The sequence below is a fragment of the Cherax quadricarinatus genome, chromosome 32, assembly GCF_038502225.1.
Source record: "Cherax quadricarinatus isolate ZL_2023a chromosome 32, ASM3850222v1, whole genome shotgun sequence".
Lineage (NCBI taxonomy): Eukaryota > Metazoa > Arthropoda > Malacostraca > Decapoda > Parastacidae > Cherax > Cherax quadricarinatus.
Genome location: NC_091323.1, coordinates 31,923,688 through 31,945,427, shown reverse-complemented (window position 1 = coordinate 31,945,427; position 21,740 = coordinate 31,923,688).

The following is a 21,740-nucleotide window of genomic DNA, read 5'->3' as shown; positions in this document are numbered from 1 at the left end:
GGCCAGGAGCTGTGACTCGACCCCTGTAACCACAAGTTGGTGAGTACAAATAGGTGGGCACACATACACACACACACATACACACACACACACACACACACACACACACACACAAGAAGAAGGAATGAGAGAGAGAAGGAAGGAGGAAACTACATGGAAAGAAGAGATGGGGAGGAGAAACAAGAGGGGAAGAATGAGGGGAAGTAGTGAGGGGAAGAGAGGAAGAAGAAGAATTACATTACCCAAGAGGAACAAGGGGAAAGACGGAAATGTAAGAGGAAGAAAGGGAAGTAGAAGAAAGTGAAAGAAGAGAAGGAGAGAGAGATAATTGTGGTAGGAAGAGGAGAAAGTAATAATAATTATAATAATAATAATAATAATAATAATAATAATAATAATAATAATAATAAGAAGAAGAAGAAGAAGAAGAAGAAGATGATGATGATGATGATGATGATGAAATAACATACAAATATGATGATAATTAATAATGACGATACACAATGAACTGAGGCTCCCGTTTATCTTACTTAAAATACTTAAAGAGAAACAACAAAAATCAAAGGACAAAATACAACACCTGTCCCATAAAAATACAACACGTGTCCAGAAAATACAACACGTGTCCAAAAAATGGTGAAATTATTAAAATGAGACACACAATGTGAAGCAGAAATGTGTCAGCATAACACAAGCCAGAGAGAGAGAGAGAAAGAGAGGGAGGGAGAGAGAGAGAGAGAGAGAGAGAGAGAGAGAGAGAGAGAGAGAGAGAGAGAGAGAGAGAGAGAGAGAGAGAGAGAGAGAGAGAGAGAGAGAGAGAGGACGGGGCAGAGGACGTGAAGGAGGAAGACATCTACAGCCGTCTCACCCTCCACCAACACAGTTCCAGCGGCAGAACCTGACAACAAATCTGCAAAACACAGGAGGTGCAACAAATCATAGTCCACCCTCCCAGGCACCTAGGCTGTGCTCTCGCTGTCACCGGAAGGGGCACACTGCCAACAACTGCCTGCGAGATACCAGGTGCAATTACTGCTACAAGAAAGGACATCGGGAGGACCAGTGTTGGAAGAAAAAGGAACTTGACAGACAGGACCACCTGTTTAGAGACCTGTTCTCAGAACAAACCAGCAGGATCTCTGAATTGGTGAACACTCTCACACGTCACCCACTTAGCTACTCCTAACCCAGCCCAGCAGGTGGTATTGTGCCTTATACAAGACCACAGACCTACATCCCTGCAGCTGCCTCAGTACCCTACCTCTCTCAAGGGCAGGCACCTTACATGCCCTACACACCCACCACCTCAAGCTGACCACTTCATCATGAGGAGCCAGTCTATCAGCATCCTGTCGGCCAACATTGGAGGTTTCATTACTAATGTTGGAGAGCTCAAACATAGTTTTGTGAACACTCGACGTCCCGACATGATAGCTGTTGTTGAAACATTTTTGGATGACAGGACTCCAGAAAATTTTGCAAGAATTGCTGGCTACACCTCATGGATGAGAAGAGACAGGCAAAGGCAAGGAGAAGGTGTTGCTGTGTGCTTCTCTAAAAGTGTTCATGCCCAGCACATTGATGTTGCCACCCCTACACATCTTGAAATGATGTTCTTCAAGCTCTGTATAAACACTAGTACCTCTGTACTAGCATGTGCAATGTACAGACCTCAGTGGCAACATGCAGACCCCATCAACTTCCTAATGGAAAATATTGACTCCCTTCTGCTACAACACAACTGTCAACATATTATAATTGTTGGTGACCTCAACCAGCACCTTATACAGAGGGACTTTGATGACCTTCTTGCAGTGTTTGACATGAGAAACTTTGTTGATTTCCCTACTCATATCTCTGGCTCCTCCCTTGACCCAGTAGTGAGTGATCTGGCAGAAGGCATAGTCACTTGTCAACCCCTCGGCTATGTTGGATCGTCTGACCACAAGGCTGTTTTTACGACACTTAAGATCCCTACAGAACGAGGTGAGGAGTCCACACGCACAACCTGGCTATGGGAAAGAGGTAATTGGCCAGCCCTTTGCTCTGAGCTCGCCACCACCGATTGGAATGCTCTTCTCCAGGGGATGTTGACAACCAAGTGAAAGCCTTTACTGGACACATCCTTAATCTACAACAAGAACACATTCCTCACCGGCAATATGTGACGAAGCCTACAGATCAGCCTTGGTTTGGCTTTCGTTGTAGAGAGGCTGCTACTGCTAAGTACAAAGCATGGCGAAGGTATAAGAGACATCCTACCACCTATAACAGGAACTTGCACAGGCAAGCCTGTAGGCATATGAGTGACGTTCAAAAGTGGGCCATTGCTAAATGGGAGGTGGACACTAAAAGAAAGCTAGCATCAGGTAGGGTAGGCTCCAAAACCTGGTGGTCCCTGGTCAAGGACAGACAAGGTTATCTGCCTGATGAACTCATTCCACCTCTAAATCGACAGGATGGGACCACCTCTACTAGTAGTCAAGAGAAGGCGGACCTCCGTGCCGAACATTTTGCTACCAAAATGCAAGTTCCTGATCCAGCAAGGGACCCTCCTCGGCTAGCTGCAAGAACTGTGTCAAAACTGTCACTGGTGACAATAAGGCCGGAGGAGGTGCATTTCCTTCTTAAATCGCTTGACCTAGAAAAGGCTGTGGGCCCAGACAAGTTGAGCCCAAGATTGCTGAGAAGATATGCAGACCAGCTAGCAGCACCTCTAACTCGCATCTTTCAGCACTGCCTAGTACAGTGTAAATGGCCCTCTCTATGGAAAGAGGCAAATGTAGTCCCTGTTCACAAAAAGAAGAGCAGAGCAGAAATCAGCAACTACAGACCAGTGTCACTTCTGTCAATCACTGGTAAGATTCTTGAGACAATAATCTCAAGACAAATGACAGAGTTTTTTGACTACCACTCACTACTTTGTGATCGTCAATATGGCTTCAGGAAAGGTTACTCTGCTGCTGATCTGTTGTCAAACCTCTCCACTAAGTGGCACCAATCACTGGATGAATCCAAAGTCAGCTGTGTGGTAGCACTGGACATTGCTGGTGCTTTCGACCGGGTGTGGCACCAGGGCCTCTTAGCAAAACTTCAAGCACTGGGAATTGCAGGCTCTACGCTATGTCTCCTCAGTGATTACCTTCATGGTAGATCTCTAAGCGTAGTTCTCAATGGAACGGAATCAGCAAGACATCCTATTGGGGCAAGTGTTCCACAAGGAAGCGTGCTGGGTCCATTGTTATGGAATGTCTACTTCAACGACCTTCTTCATCTCATCCCAGAATCACATGCATATGCAGACGACTGTACACTGACATTCACTTATCCAAGAGAAGAAATGGCAGCTGCTCTAAGCTACATCAATCACCAGCTGAGAGCTATATCAGCTTGGGGAAATAGATGGCAAGTAGCATTTGCACCTGAGAAAACGCAAATGATGATCGTCTCTAGGCACCATGATGGTAATGCTGGTGCAGTAGTAAGGATGAATGGGAGGATGTTGGCACCTGGAGAAGAAGTTGATATCCTTGGGGTGAAATTTGACTCCAAACTAACCATGAAGAACCATGTTGTAAATCTTGCAAACAAGGCAGCCAGGAAGCTTACAGCACTTCGCCGTATCTCGCATCTGCTTGACAGTAGGGTTTGCAAGATCCTGTACGAGGCACAAGTACGCTCACACCTTGAGTATGCTCCACTTTCTTGGTTTGCCTTCCCCCCCCCCTCTCATCTGCGACTGCTTGACAGAGTAGAGAACAGAGTAAGACGTCTCATCTCTCGCCTGGACCCATCCTGGATAGATCTGTCATTTCAGCAGAGCCTTCAACACAGGAGGGATGTAGGTGGCCTTACTGTTATGTACAAGGCCAATATTGTCAAAGTACCACACTTGGATCCACTTCGAGGACAGCGTGAAACAAGCTTTTATGCCACAAGACGGGCAGAAAGCAGCAACTTCACTCTGGCTGTACCCTTCTCCAGAACATCACTCCATCTGAGATCCTATATACCCAGGATGACTCGAGTATGGAACATTCGTACAGGATAATGATGTCAACGAGATAAAGTCAGTTGATCAAATGAAAATGCTGGCCCACAGATGGCTCCAACTTCATCCTGTTCCCTACTTGTATGTCTCATAACAATAAAAATGCTTTCAAATGAGCTGATGTAGGTAACAGCTCTTAGCTTGCCAATAAAGTTAGGAATCCTTAACCTGTAAATAGCTGTCAATAAAGCTAGGGATCCTTAACCTTGTCAAACCCTGTGTAAAAAAAAAAACCTGTAAATAGCTTGTCAATAAAGCTAGGGATCCCTAACCTGTAAATAGCTTGTCAATAAAGCTAGGGATCCTTAACCTGTAAATAGCTTGTCAATAAAGCTAGGGATCCTTAACCTGTAAATAGCTTGTCAATAAAGCTAGGGATCCTTAACCTGTAAATAGCTTGTCAATAAAGCTAGGGATCCTTAACCTAACCTTGTCAAACCCTGTGTCAAAAACAAAACAAAAGAGAGAGAGAGAGAGAGATAGATAGAGAGAGAGAGAGAGAGAGAGAGAGAGAGAGAGAGAGAGAGAGAGAGAGAGAGAGAAAATTATTACAGTACAAACACCTATAATGAGATCATTGAAGTACAAATTCACTAATTTATAAGCTGAAATTCTCTGAAAAAAATTATATTCTCAAATCAGTATAGAGTTGTAGGAGGCAGCTAGCACCATCTAGCCTAGCCTAGCCTAGCCTAGCCTAGCCTAGCCTAGCCTAGCCTAGCCTAACCTAACCTAACTTTTAGCCCTGAGCTGGGTGAAGAGTCGTCAGCACTCGACCAGCCAGCTGAGTACAGCATCCCTCAGCGTGTGTGTGAATTTATTCTCCAGAGATGAGAAAGGGAAGACAGATGTTCAGATGTCATTAAGATAAGGCTTTTTCTTAATTGTTACGAAGACAACGTTGACGCTACGACGATAGTTACGATAATTACACTGAGAAATTGTATGTGTGGTGTACAATACCCACAAGATAAAGAATTAGAGACAAGTAACATCTGGATATCTTTACTGTAGACGTTTCGCCCTTCAGTGATTTTATCAGTACAAATGCAAGGACAATAATAATCTTCCCATTATGTCCCTGAATCTGTATTGATAAAACCACTGGAGGGCGAAACGTCTACAAATAACAAGTGTCTAAAATGTGTCAAATTGTCACACAGAGAAATTACATAGTGTTGACAGTTATTGTTACACACCGGATACAAGCAACACTCCAGACAATAACAATTGCACGAGAAAATAAAAGTCAAGTGTAAATCTCTCTCATGCATTAGCACTTATAAAAATACATTTATATATTGCAAGAAGTGAAGGAAATTCTGCGAGACACAAGCGTCTTAAGATTGATTTTTGTTGTGTTCCAGGAAGAACTTCGTAAAATTCTTGTGAAAATGTAGCCTGTGTGATGGTGATAATGATGGTGGTAATGATGGTGGTGATAATGATGGTGGTAATGATGGTGATAATGATGGTGGTGGTAATGATGGCGGTAATGATGGTGATAATGATGGTGGTGGTAATGATGGTGATAATGATGGTAGTGGTAATGATGGTGGTGATAATGATGGTGGTGGTAATGATGGTGATAATGATGGTAGTGGTAATGATGGTGGTGATAATGATGGTGGTAATGATGGTGATAATGATGGTGGTGGTAATGATGGTGATAATGATGGTAGTGGTAATGATGGTGGTGATAATGATGGTGGTGGTAATGATGGTGATAATGATGGTGGTGGTAATGATGGTGGTGGTAATGATGGTGGTGGTAATGATGATGGTGGTAATGATGATGGTGGTAATGATGGTGGTGGTAATGATGGTGGTGGTAATGATGGTGGTGGTAATGATGATGGTGGTAATGATGGTGGTAATGATGGTGGTGGTAATGATGGTGGTGGTAATGATGGTGGTGGTAATGATGGTGGTGGTAATGATGGTGGTGGTAATGATGGTGGTGGTAATGATGATGGTGGTAATGATGGTGGTGGTAATGATGGTGGTGGTAATGATGGTGGTGGTAATGATGATGGTGGTAATGATGGTGGTGGTAATGATGATGGTGGTAATGATGGTGGTGGTAATGATGGTGGTGGTAATGATGATGGTGGTAATGATGGTGGTGGTAATGATGGTGGTGGTAATGATGATGGTGGTAATGATGGTGGTGGTAATGATGGTGGTGGTAATGATGATGGTGGTAATGATGATGGTGGTAATGATGGTGGTGGTAATGATGGTGGTGGTAATGATGGTGGTGGTAATGATGGTGGTGGTAATGATGATGGTGGTGATGATGGTGGTAATGATGATGGTGGTAATGATGGTGGTGGTAATGATGGTGGTGGTCATGATGGTGGTGGTAATGATGGTGGTGGTAATGATGGTTGTGGTAATGATGGTGGTGGTAATGATGGTGGTAATGATGATGGTGGTAATGATGGTGGTGGTAATGATGGTGGTGGTAATGATGGTGGTGGTAATGATGGTGGTGGTAATGATGGTGGTGGTAATGATGATGGTGGTAATGATGATGGTGGCAATGATGGTGGTGGTAATGATGGTGGTGGTAATGATGGTGGTGGCATTGATGATGGTGGTAATGATGGTGGTGGTAATGATGGTTGTGAGTGTGCTAATGATGGTGATAATGATGGTGGTGGTAATGATGGTGATAATGATGGTTGTGGTAATGGTGGTGGTGATAATGATGGTGGTGATAGTAATGATGGTGATAATGATGGTGGTGGTAATGATGGTGATAATGATGGTGGTTGTAATGATGGTGGTGGTAATGATGGTGTTAATGATGGTGGTGGTTATGATGGTGGTGGTAATGATGGTGTTAGTGATGGTGGTGGTGGTAATGATGGTGGTGGTAATGATGGTGGTGATAATGATGGTGATAATGATGGTGGTGGTAATGATGGTGATAATGATGGTGGTGGTAATGATGGTGGTGATAATGATGGTGGTGATAATGATGGTGGTGGTAATGATGGTGATAATGATGGTAGTGATAATGATGGTGGTAATGATAATGGTGATAATGATGGTGGTAATGATGGTGGTGATAATGATGGTGGTAATGATGGTGGTGATAATGATGGTGGTAATGATGGTGGTGATAATGATGGTGGTAATGATGGTGGTGATAATGATGGTGGTAATGATGGTGGTGATAATGATGGTGGTGGTAATGATGGTGATAATGATGGTAATGGTGGTGGTAATGATGGTGGTGATAATGATGGTGATAATGATGGTGGTAATGATGGTGGTGATAATTATGGTGGTAATGATGGTGGTGATAATGATGGTGGTGGTAATGATGGTGGTGATAATGATGGTGGTGGTAATGATGGTGATAATGATGGTGATAATGATGGTGGTGGTAATGATGGTGATAATGATGGTGATAATGATGGTGGTGATAATGATGGTGGTAATGATGGTGGTGATAATGATGGTGGTGGTAATGATGGTGATGGTAATGATGATGGTGATAATGATGGTGGTGGTAATGATGGTGATGGTAATGATGGTGGTGATAATAATGGTGGTGGTAATGATGGTGGTGATAATGATGGTGGTGGTAATGATGATGGTGATAATGATGGTGATGGTAATGATGGTGGTGATAATGATGACGTGGTAATGATGGTGGTGATAATGATGGTGGTAATGATGATGGTGATAATGATGGTGGTGGTAATGATGGTAATAATGATGGTGATAATGATGGTGGTGGTAATGATGGTGATAATGATGGTGATAATGATGGTGGTGATAATGATGGTTGTAATGATGGTGATAATAATGGTGGTGATAATGATGGTGGTAATGATGGTGGTGATAATGATGGTGGTGGTAATGATGGTGATAATGATGGTGATAATGATGGTGGTGGTAATGATGGTGATAATGATGGTGATAATGATGGTGGTGATAATGATGGTGGTAATGATGGTGGTGATAATGATGGTGGTGGTAATGATGGTGATAATGATGGTGATAATGATGGTGGTGATAATGATGGTGGTAATGATGGTGGTGATAATGATGGTGGTAATGATGGTGGTGATAATGATGGTGGTGGTAATGATGGTGATAATGATGGTGGTAATGATGGTGGTGGTAATGATGGTGATAATGATGGTGATAATGATGGTGGTGATAATGATGGTGGTAATGATGGTGGTGATAATGATGGTGGTGGTAATGATGGTGATAATGATGGTGATAATGATGGTGGTGATAATGATGGTGGTAATGATGGTGGTGATAATGATGGTGGTGGTAATGATGGTGATAATGATGGTGGTGGTAATGATGGTGGTGGTAATGATGGTGATAATGATGGTGATAATGATGGTGGTGGTAATGATGGTGGTGGTAATGATGGTGATAATGATGGTGGTGGTAATGATGGTGGTGGTAATGATGGTGGTGGTAATGATGGTGATAATGATGGTGGTGGTAATGATGGTGATAATGATGGTGGTGATAATGATGGTGGTGGTAATGATGGTGATAATGATGGTGGTGATAATGATGGTGGTGGTAATGATGGTGATAATGATGGTGGTGATAATGATGGTGGTGGTAATGATGGTGGTGATAATGATGGTGATAATGATGGTGGTGATAATGATGGTGGTGATAATGATGGTGATAATGATGGTGGTGATAATGATGGTGGTGATAATGATGGTGGTGGTAATGATGGTGATAATGATGGTGGTGATAATGATGGTGGTGATAATGATGGTGATAATGATGGTGGTGGTAATGATGGTGGTGTAATGATGGTGGTGGTAATGATGGTGGTGGTAATGATGGTGATAATGATGGTGGTGGTAATGATGGTGATAATGATGGTGGTGATAATGATGGTGGCGGTAATGATGGTGGTGGTAATGATGGTGATAATGATGGTGGTGGTAATGATGGTGGCGGTAATGATGGTGGTGGTAATGATGGTGATAATGATGGTGGTGGTAATGATGGCGGTGGTAATGATGGTGATAATGATGGTTGTGGCATGCAAAGAGTACGTAACCTTTATTCGGCGCATGGACACACCCTCATTTACAGGCTATCTCCCCCAACCAGCGAACCAGGTTGCTAAGAGTTGATGATGGGGACCCATCGTTCAACTAGTGACCAGGTTCTAGCCAATAAGAAGGTGGGATTGGCAATCGCAGAGGTTATGTGGATACCGCTCTCCTGTCTGCCCTTGTCATTCCCACTCTAGAGCTGGTTGAAGCACGGTCTGCTATCTTGTGGCTTCTATTTCTGCCTTGCTTACCGTGGAGTGCACTATATTTATCACTGTACATAGTGTACATATTGCTGTTATAATTGGTGAAGGATAATATAAGTCTAAACTTTTTCTACTGTGTTTATTTGCTCCCATTACACCTGGGATAACAGGCCATTTGAAATCCTAGGTTGTAATAGTGGTGGTAATGATGGTGGTGGTAATGATGGTGATAATGATGGTGGTGGTAATGATGGTGATAATGATGGTGGTGGTAATGATGGTGGTGGTAATGATGGTGATAATGATGGTGGTGGTAATGATGGTGGTGGTAATGATGGTGATAATGATGGTGGTGGTAATGATGGTGATAATGACGGTGGTGGTAATGATGGTGATACTGACGGTGGTGGTAATGATGGTGATAATGATGGTGGTGGTAATGATGGTGGTGGTAATGATGGTGGTGGTAATGATGGTGGTGGTAATGATGGTGATAATGATGATGGTGGTAATGATGGTGGTGGTAATGATGGTGATAATGACGGTGGTGGTAATGATGGTGATAATGATGATGGTGGTAATGAAGGTGATAATGATGTGGTGATAATGATGATGGTGGTAATGATGGTGATAATGATGGTGGTGATGATGATGGTGATAATGATGGTGGTGGTAATGAAGGTGTTAATGATGGTGGTGGTAATGAAGGTGATAATGACGGTGGTGGTAATGATGGTGATACTGACGGTGGTGATGATGATGGTGATAATGATGGTGGTGGTAATGAAGGTGATAATGATGGTGGTGGTAATGAAGGTGATAATGACGGTGGTGGCAATGATGGTGATGATGAAGGTGGCGATAATGATGGTGGAGGTAATGAAGGTGATAATGATGGTGGTTGTAATGACGGTGGTGGTAATGATGATGATAATGATGGTGGTGGTAATGATGGTGATGGTAATGATGGTGATAATGATGGTGGTGATAATGATGGTGGTGGTAATGATGGTGATGATGATGGTGGTGGTAATGACGGTGGTGGTAATGAAGGTGATAATGATAGTGGTGATAATGATGGTGGTGGTAATGAAGGTGATAATGACGGTGGTGATGATGGTGATATTGACGGTGGTGATAATGATGGTGATAATGACGGTAATGATAATGATGATGATAATAATGGTTGAGATAATGATGGTGATAATGACGGTGGTGATAATGATGGTGATAATAACGTGGTGATGATGACGGTGGTGATAGTGACGGTGGTGATAATGAAAGTGGTGATGATGATGGCAATGATGATGGTGATAATGACGGTGGTGATAATGATGGTGATAATGACGGTGATGATAATGACGGTGGTGATAATGAAGGTGGTAATGAAGATGGTAATGATGATGGTGATAATGACTGTGGTGATAATGATTGTGATAATGACGGTGATGATAATGACGGTGGTGATAATGGTAATGATGACGGTGAAAATGACTGTGGTGATAGTGATGGTGATAATGACGGTGATGATAATGACGGTGGTCACAACGAAGGTGGTGATGATGATAGTAATGATGATGTGATAATGACTGTGGTGATAATGATGGTGATAATGACGGTGATGATAATAACGATGATAATGATGGTGATGATAATGACGGTGGTTATAATGATGGTGATAATGACGGTGGTGATAATGAAAGTATTGATGATGGTGATAATGACGATGGTGATAACGAAGGTAATGATGATGACGGTGGTGATAATGACAGCAGCCTGAGGTAGATAGGCTTGATAGCCTATCTACCTCAGTTAGATTTTGAAGAAGTCTATTGAAGGTATAAATGATTTTTTCTGCTATTGTTCTTTAGTAGTTGTGAATATGTGTGATGAGAGAGAGAGAGAGAGAGAGAGAGAGAGAGAGACAGACAGACAGACAGACAGACAGACAGACAGAGACAGACAGAGGGAGAAATGCAGATCTATCAAAAAATGCCTTTGGAAACTGGCTCCACACACACACACACACACACACACACACAGACCAGGTAGAACTACAAAGGGATCTGGAGAGGCTGCAGACTTGGTCCAACAGTTGGCTCCTGGAGTTCAACCCCACCAAGTGCAAAGTCATGAAGATTGGGGAAGGACAAAAAAGACCGCAGACGGAGTACAGTCTAGAGGGCCAGAGACTACAAACCTCACTCAAGGAAAAAGATCTTGGGGTGAGTATAACACCAGGCACATCTCCTGAAGCGCACATCAACCAAATAACTGCTGCAGCATATGGGCGCCTAGCAAACCTCAGAACAGCATTCCGACATCTTAATAAGGAATCATTCAGGACCCTGTACACCGTGTACGTTAGGCCCATATTGGAGTATGCGGCACCAGTTTGGAACCCACACCTAGCCAAGCATGTAAAGAAACTAGAGAAAGTGCAAAGGTTTGCAACAAGACTAGTCCCAGAGCTAAGAGGTATGTCCTACGAGGAGAGGTTAAGGGAAATCAACCTGACGACACTGGACGACAGGAGAGATAGGGGGGACATGATAACGACATACAAAATATTGAGAGGAATTGAAAAGGTGGACAAAGACAGGATGTTCCAGAGATTGGACACAGCAACAAGGGGACACAGTTGGAAGTTGAAGACACAGATGAATCACAGGGATGTTAGGAAATATTTCTTCAGCCACAGAGTAGTCAGGAAGTGGAATAGTTTAGGAAGCGATGTAGGGGAGGCAGAATCCATACATACCTGGAGTTTACCTGGAGAGAGTTCCGGGGGTCAACGCCCCCGCGGCCCGGTCTGTGACCAGGCCTCCTGGTGGATCAGAGCCTGATCAACCAGGCTGTTGCTGCTGGCTGCACGCAAACCAACGTACGAGCCACAGCCCGGCTGGTCAGGAACCGACTTTAGGTGCTTGTCCAGTGCCAGCTTGAAGACTGCCAGGGGTCTGTTGGTAATCCCCCTTATGTATGCTGGGAGGCAGTTGAACAGTCTCGGGCCCCTGACACTTATTGTATGGTCTCTTAACGTGCTAGTGACACCCCTGCTTTTCATTGGGGGGATGTTGCACCGTCTGCCAAGTCTTTTGCTTTCGCAGTGAGTGATTTTCGTGTGCAAGTTCGGTACTAGTCCCTCTAGGATTTTCCAGGTGTATATAATCATGTATCTCTCCCGCCTGCGTTCCAGGGAATACAAGTTCAGGAACCTCAAGCGCTCCTAGTAATTGAGGTCTTTTATCTCCGTTATGCGCGCCGTGAAGGTTCTCTGTACATTTTCTAGGTCAGCAATTTCACCTGCCTTGAAAGGTGCTGTTAGTGTGCAGCAATATTCCAGCCTAGATAGAACAAGTGACCTGAAGAGTGTCATCATGGTTCAGGGAGAGTGACCTAGTAGCGACCAGTGAAGAGGCGGGGCCAGGAGCTTGGACTCGACCCCTGCAATCTCAACTAGGTGAGTACACACACACACACACACACACACACACACACACACACACACACACACACACACACACACACTCAACAAACAACAGAATAAGGAACAGAATAAGGAAACAACCAAACAAGCACACAAGGCCAACCCTAAATGACAAGAAAAAAACACATACACACACAAATTAAAACACCTTCACCTGCAGGCATCACCTTCGCTAAAACATCAAGTTAAGAACAAACAAAAATAAGAGACTTTTAGTGGCTATTATCAGATTATCCTCCAGGATGACTGACTTTTTTCCAGAGATCTTCACTTCCAGGCATCATTTAATGTTTTGACTCTAAGTGGCTCTAATTACTGAAAAATATTCTGTGTATATAGGTATGTACGCAAACAGACAATTTATTATACATTATACAGTATAATAAAGGTCTGGATTATACTTCTCTCCCCTCACTCTTCAGTCACTCACAGTGGCCTCTCTTAGCATCTTCACCTCCCCTTACCTCCCTTTCCCCTCTGCCTCTATCTTCTCCCTTTCTCCTGCACGCAGATAGAGGGGAGAAACATAAGTGTATTTTCGTGCTAAGAGTCTCCTTGAGTTTCCCTGAGTGTTTCCCTGCACCGTCTTGAATGTTAAGAAGGAGAGGAGTCGCCTGGTGAGAGAGAGAGAGAGAGAGAGAGAGAGAGAGAGAGAGAGAGAGAGAGAGAGAAGAGGGTCATTATTGAAAGACAGTGAAAGAGAGATTTAAACAGGTTCAGCTCCTTATCGAGCTGAGGAAAAAAACGTAATGACAGGAGAAGAGAGAATAATAACAGGAGAAGAGAGAATAATAACACAAGAGAGAATAATAACAGGAGAAGAGGGAATAATAACAGTAGATGAGAGAATAACGACAGTGTGAGAGGGATAAACGACAAGGCAAGAGGAATCAATGTATAGGGAGGAAGAGTAAACAGCTGAAGAACCGACCCAGCTAAGACCCACACATGAACACTAAGATGGAAGTAAGACCCACACAGAACGATGGTTATAGAGAACAGAGCTAGAGTTATATAGAACAGAATTGGAGTTATAGAGGACAGAACGATGGTTATAGAAGGCAGACTCTATACGTGGAGGATTAGGAGGAGGAGACCGACTCCATCCAAGGGATGGAGGTGGGTGGTTAACAATACTCTCAACCAGTTCAATTGAATACGAAGACGAACCAGGAGCTGGTTCTCAACCCACACAAAAAATATATATACCTAAATGAATAAGCACTCAAAGGCAGAATAAAAGATTACAACTCGAGTATTATGGCTCTCAAAGAAACCAAACTGACCGAGATAACAGACGGGAGAATTCTCAGGGGGATGGGAAAAGAAAAAAGACTTCTATCCGGCTGGGCTTCAGGGACAGGCCACTTGAGACCCCGTCCTAATCTCTTATGCACGGCAAATAAATACTGAATAAATGGCCCCGGGTTCCAGCGACTGCAATGAAAAATGGGGCATTTATGTCGCGAGATTCCCGTAAAATCCCTCACATTTATGGGACTTTCACCTCTGTATTCTGCCACTGAATTTACATAGGTAGGTCAGGAGCATCTTATTGTGTTTCTCAGCTCTGGAATCTGTTCCCTTGTTCCCATTTTTTTGGTATGTTCACTGGTGTACTTGACTGGTGCACTTGACTGGTGTACTTGACTGGTGTACCTAACTGGTGTACTTGACTGGTGTACCTAACTGGTGTACTTGACTGGTGTACTTGACTTGTGTACTTGACTGGTGCACTTGACTGGTGTACTTGACTGGTGTACCTAACTGGTGTACTTGACTGGTGTACTTGACTGGTGTACTTGACTGGTGTACATTACTGGTGTACTTGACTGGTGTACTTGTCTGGTGTACTTGTCTGGTGTACTTGACTGGTGTACTTGACTGGTGTACTTGACTGGTGTACTTGACTGGTGTACTTGGTGTACTTGACTGGTGTACTTGACTGGTGTACTTGACTGGTATACTTGACTGGTGTACTTGACTGGTGTACTTGACTGGTGTACTTGACTGGTGTACTTGACTGGTGTACTTGACTTGACTGGTGTACCTAACTGGTGTACTTGACTGGTGTACTTGACTGGTGTACTTGACTGGTGTACTTGACTGGTGTACTTGACTGGTGTACTTGACTGGTGTACTTGACTGGTGTACTTGACTGGTGTACTTGACTGGTGTACTTGACTGGTGTACTTGACTGGTGTACTTGACTGGTGTACTTGACTGGTGTACTTGACTGGTGTACTTGACTGGTGTACTTGACTGGTGTACTTGACTGGTGTACTTGACTGGTGTACTTGACTGGTGTACTTGACTGGTGTACTTGACTGGTGTACTTGACTGGTGTACTTGACTGGTGTACTTGACTGGTGTACTTGACTGGTGTACTTGACTGGTGTACTTGACTGGTGTACTTGACTGGTGTACTTGACTGGTGTACTTGACTGGTGTACCTAACTGGTGTACTTGACTGGTGTACTTGACTGGTGTACCTAACTGGTGTACTTGACTGGTGTACTTGACTGGTGTACTTGACTGGTGTACTTGACTGGTGTACCTAACTGGTGTACCTAACTGGTGTACTTGACTGGTATACTTGACTGGTGTACTTGACTGGTGTACTTGACTGGTGTACTTGACTGGTGTACTTGACTGGTGTACTTGACTGGTGTACTTGACTGGTGTACCTAACTGGTGTACTTGACTGGTGTACTTGACTGGTGTACCTAACTGGTGTACTTGACTGGTGTACTTGACTGGTGTACTTGACTGGTGTACTTGACTGGTGTACTTGACTGGTGAACTTGACTGGTGTACTTGACTGGTGTACTTGACTGGTGCACTTGACTGGTGTACTTGACTGGTGTACTTGACTGGTGTACTTGACTGGTGTACTTGACTGGTGCACTTGACTGGTGTACTTGACTGGTGTACTTGACTGGTGTACTTGACTGGTGTACTTGACTGGTGTACTTGACTGGTGTACTTGACTGGTGCACTTGACTGATGTACTTGACTGGTGTACTTGACTGGTGTACTTGACTGATGTACTTGACTGGTGCACTTGACTGGTGTACTTGACTGGTGTACTTGACTGGTGTACTTGACTGGTGTACCTAACTGGTGTACTTGACTGGTGTACTTGACAGGTGTACTTGACTGGTGCACTTGACTGGTGTACTTGACTGGTGTACTTGACTGGTGCACTTGACTGGTGTACTTGACTGGTGTACTTGACTGGTGTACCTAACTGGTGTACTTGACTGGTGTACTTGACTGGTGTACCTAACTGGTGTACTTGACTGGTGTACTTGACTGGTGTACTTGACTGGTGTACTTGACTGGTGTACCTAACTGGTGTACTTGACTGGTGTACCTAACTGGTGTACTTGACTGGTGTACTTGACTGGTGTACTTGACTGGTGTACCTAACTGGTGTACTTGACTGGTGTACTTGACTGGTGTACTTGACTGGTGTACTTGACTGGTGTACCTAACTGGTGTACTTGACTGGTGTACTTGACTGGTGTACCTAACTGGTGTACTTGACTGGTGTACTTGACTGGTGTACTTGACTGGTGTACTTGACTGGTGTACCTAACTGGTGTACTTGACTGGTGTACTTGACTGGTGTACTTGACTGGTGTACCTAACTGGTGTACTTGACTGGTGTACTTGACTGGTGTACTTGACTGGTGTACTTGACTGGTGTACCTAACTGGTGTACTTGACTGGTGTACTTGACTGGTGTACTTGACTGGTGTACTTGACTGGTGTACTTGACTGGTGTACTTGACTGGTGTACTTGACTGGTGTACTTGACTGGTGTACTTGACTGGTGTGTGTGTGTATAATCATTCAAGTATGATCATCATTCAGATATCATCATCATTGTAGTATAGTGAGGAATACAGGTGGTAGACACAGTCAACTCTCACCTTCAGTCTTGCAAACAACCGCCGTCACACATCTGACTTTATTATCTGGAAGCATTACGATGGTAAATATGTACATAAGAGAGATATCTCTATCTCTCTTGTAGGTCTGGGTATATTTTTTGTGTGTGGCCGGAAGTAGGAAGAGACTAACTAACAAAAAATTCTGTCATACTGTTTTAAAACGGAAAATTTCCGACAAGTCTTTTCCATCAGAGAGGAGGTACGGGTGGCACCCAGGGGAAGGGCCAGACGCTACTGCCCAAATTCCCAAATCAAATTCGGGTAAATTTTAAGCCCCACCAAACCTTTCTTCAGTCTTTCACACTATTTTTGGGGGGGCAGAAGGGAAATCTGGGGAAAATTGAATTTTTCCTCGTTTTGGGGGATTTATTAATGTCGGGCGTTTAGGTCATGTCAGATGTGTAGGTTATTTCAGGTGTGTAGGTCATATCAGGTGTGTTGGTTATTTCAGGTGTGTAGGTCATGTCAGGTGTGTTGGTCATGTCAGGTGTGTAGGTTATGTCAGGTGTGCAGGTCATGTCAGGTGTGTAGGTCATGTCACGTGTGTAGGTCATGGCAAGTGTGCAAGTTATGTCAGGTGTGTTGGTCATGTCAGGTGTGTAGGTCATGTCAGGTGTGTAGGTCATGTCAGATGTGTAGGTCATGTCAGGTGTGTAGGTCATGTCAAGTGTGCAAGTTATGTCAGGTGTGTAAGTCATGACAGGTGTGTAGGCCATGACAGGTGTGTAGGTCACGACAGGTGTGTAGGCCATGACAGGTGTGTAGGTCATGACTGGTGTGTGGCTCATGTCAAGTGTGCAAATCATGTCAGGTGTGTAGGCCATGACAGGTGTGTAGGTCATGACAGGTGTGTAGGTCATGACAGGTGTTAAGGCCATGACAGGTTTGTTGACCATGACAAGTGTGTAGATCATGTCAGGTGTGTAGGTCATGACAGGTGCGTAGGCCATGACAGGTGTGTAAGTCATGACAGGTGTGTAGGCCATGACAGGTTTGTAGGCCATGACAAGTGTGTAGGTCATGTCAGGTGTGTAGGTCATGACAGGTGCGTAGGCCATGACAAGTATGTAGGTCATGACAGGTGTGTAGGTCACGTCAGGTGTGTAGGTCATGTCAGGTGTGTAGGTCATGACAGGTGTGTAGGCCATGACAGGTTTGTAGGCCATGACAAGTGTGTAGGTCATGTCAAGTGTGCAAGTCATGTCAGGTGTGTAGGTCATGACAGGTGTGTAGGCCATGACAGGTGTGTAATTCATGATAGGTGTGTAGGTCATGACAGGTGTGTAAGTCATGACACGTTTGTAGGCCATGACAAGTGTGTAGGTCATGTCAGGTGTGTAGGCCATGACAGGCGTGCAGGTCATGACAGGTGTGTAGGTCACGTCAGGTGTGTAGGTCATGTTAGGTATGTAGGTCATGTCAGGTGTGTATGTCATGTCATGTGTGTAGGCATTTGAGTACTTTTGTAGATGTTTTCCTCTCCAGGGTAAATATCCCGTCCTTTATACATAGTTCTACCCATTATTGTCCTTGGATCTGTGTTGATAAAGCCACTGGAGGGCGAAACGTCTACAAATAAAGATACCCAGAAATTGCACATGTATTTAATTCTTCACGTCAGGTGTGTATGTATGTGATCTTGACAGGTCAGAGAGCCAGGTGTTCCGACCTGTGTCGAAATCTGCGAGAATTAAAAGTACCGCCAGTGTTTACCCACACCCACGTACACCCACGTACACTCACCCTCAGCCACGTACACTCACGTACAGCCATTCTCTCAGTGCTGTGGCCGACACGGGGGGAACCAACACAGGTCTCATGTATTTTGCAAGGTCAATTAAGAACAAATTTAAGCTATGTCAGCCAGTCCCAATTACCAGGAGTTGTATTCGCGAATACCAATTAAGGATAAGTCTGGCGGAGAACAAGGTCGCTGCTCCTGCCAATTAACTGACAGAGGTGACGGGTAAAACAGTGAACCCAGTCAAGGAAGCGACTGTTTTTGTTCCTACAGTCATTGTGATGTCAAGGAACAAGACAGCAGAGGGTACAAACTCTCACCAAGGAACAACAAACACACTCACACACACACTACATATATATATATATATATATATATATATATATATATATATATATATATATATATATATATATATATATATATATATATATATTGATAATAATAGTGAGAAGGAAAGGAGATAATTGAAGAGGCAGAAGAGAGAGTAAGAAGAAGTTGCAGGTCTCCCAGGGCCACTAAGAGGACACCTTCCAGGGCCACCAAGAGGACAAGAGGACACCTCCCAGGGCCACCAAGAGGACACCTCCCAGGGCCACCAAGAGGACACCTCCCAGGGTCACCAAGAGGACACCTCCCAGGGCCACCAAGAGGACACTGCACTTCATTACCACGTCCGTGAGAAAATGCAAAGTTGTGGAATGCAACTAGTGTGCAACGCTGCACCTTTGATGTGCAGTATGGTGCCTCCGGTCTGCAACTTTGTTCAGCACTGTATCTCCGGCATGTAACTTTGTGCAATATTGCGCCTCTGGCATGCAACTGCCGTGCAACAGCCAGTCTCAACAATCCCACAAACAACAGTTAGCAAACAAAGACTTGACGTGTGCTCTCAGAGGGAAAAAAACAGTCACAAATACTCACTGAAAGCAATCAAAAGTGAGAGTAGAGCTTTGCTTGCTTTCTCTGGTCGTCCTCAGCGCCTCTCTAATTGGAGGCGTTTGCCCTCTCCATTTATCAACCAACTTGATTGACAGGAGAGAGAGAGAGAGAGAGAGAGAGAGAGATGCAGCATCAGCTGATGCAGCTGATGCTCTCCTCCCCCCGCACACGCTCAAGATGCAAATGGATATCTGACTACTGGAAGACGCAGGTTCCAATTGTTGGGGGGATCTGTCGGTTTCCCCTGAGTATATTTCTGCTTTGTTAAGTAATGGAATGGGTGGTCTTTTTTATGCACCGTTCTTGGTCAAGATTTCAACCCTTAACTGAGGACTTGAAGACCACTCACTCCCAGACCACTACCACCACTCTCAGACCACTATCATCACTCTCAGACCACTACCATCACTCCCAGACCATCACTCCTAGATCACCATCATCGCTCCAAGACCACTACCATCACTCCCAGACTACTGTCATCACTCCCGGACCACTGCCATCACTTCCAGACCAGTACCATCACTCCCAGACTACTGTCATCACTCTCAGACCACTATCACCACTCCCAAACAACTACCATCACTCCCAGACCTTATCGGTCTCCCACAGATGTCTTACTAAACCCGACTTCCAGAGTTCCTCTTCAATAGTAGAGTCTCTAGCGGCGATGTCACTCACTAAAGTTCGTAAAAACTGCAAGAAACAATTTGAACATCTGGACCAACTCAGAGGATAATACATAGTGTCAACAGTATAGTATACATATACATTTCGTAGTAACATTTATAGGCAGGCTTCCTGGCCAAGCCTTAAGTCACGTGACCTACACCCCCTGCCTCGGTCAGATGACTGAAAGTTCCAGCTGCAGGCCATTATATGACTAAGACCCGCCATATCAGGAAACACTTGTCCTGTTTCCTGACGAACCTTACCTAACGTAACGTAACATAACGAAACGTAATCTAACGTAACCTAACCTAACGTAACCTAACGTAACCCAACCTAACGTAACCTAACCTAACTTAACCTAACCTAACCTAACCTAACCTAACCTAACCTAACCTAACCTAACCTAACCTAACCCAACCTAACCTAACCTAACCTAACCTAACCTAACCTAACCTAACCTAACCTAACCTAACCTAACCTAACCTAACCTAACCTAACCTAACCTAACATAACCTAACATAACATAACCTAACCTCTGTCTCAAACTGGAGCAGACCCAGCAAGCGGTCAGGGACGCTAGGCTGGGGCGCCTCTAAGAACGCCGGTACAACGCCTCACAAAGCCTATAGTTATTACCTTCGCTACGTCAGAATGTTACATTTGTTTGATATTATCGTACCTTCCATATGATTTTTTAAATTAAATGGAACATTAAAAATTAAAAAAATCGTGTGGTAGAATGTTATTTTATTGCAGATTTCGACGATTTAGAGCTGTTTGAAGTATATGTACCCTCCAGGTATACTCCAGGTATACCCCTCCAGGTACACCCCTCCAGGTATACTCTTCACGTATACCCCTCCAGGTATACACCATCAAAGAAGCCTCCCAACATCAGCTGAATCCATCAGCAAGAAACAGAAAGCAAAAGAGAGAGAGAGAGAGAGAGACAGAGAGAGAGAGAGAGTGAGATACCCAAACTTTTCAGAAGCAAGATTTCAACACGTACTTTTCTCGTATATTCGCAGCGTATTAAAAAAATTTTGGAAAAGCCACCTTTGTGCGAAATATATTTCTCTTAAACATGTGCCTTTTTCTTCTAATTTGTACGTTTTGAATATATACATATATATATATATATATATATATATATATATATATATATATATATATATATACATATATATATATATATATATATATATATACATAATGGATGGAGAAGCGTGTCAGTGATGGGATTTTTTTGGCGTGTTTCGGTTTTATTTATTACGGTGAAAGACACAATTTTGGGTCGCCAAATAATGATGGTGTGAAAAATTTTAATGTAGATGAGGGCACCAGGAGAATTTTTTTTTTCTTTTTTTTTTTTTTTGCATTTTGACAGACACAAATATTTTAATGTGAGAGGTGAAAAATTGGAGTGGACGAATGTGTGTGTGAGGGAGTGTGAGAGAGAGTGTGTGAGAGTGAGTGTGAGAGACTGTGAGAAAGTGTGAGAGTGTGAGAGTGTGAGTGTGAGAAAGTGTGAGAGGGTGAGAGAGAGTGTGAGAGCGTGTGAGAGTGTGAGTGTGAGAGAGTGTGAGATGGTGAGAGAGTGTGAGAGAGAGTGTGTGAGA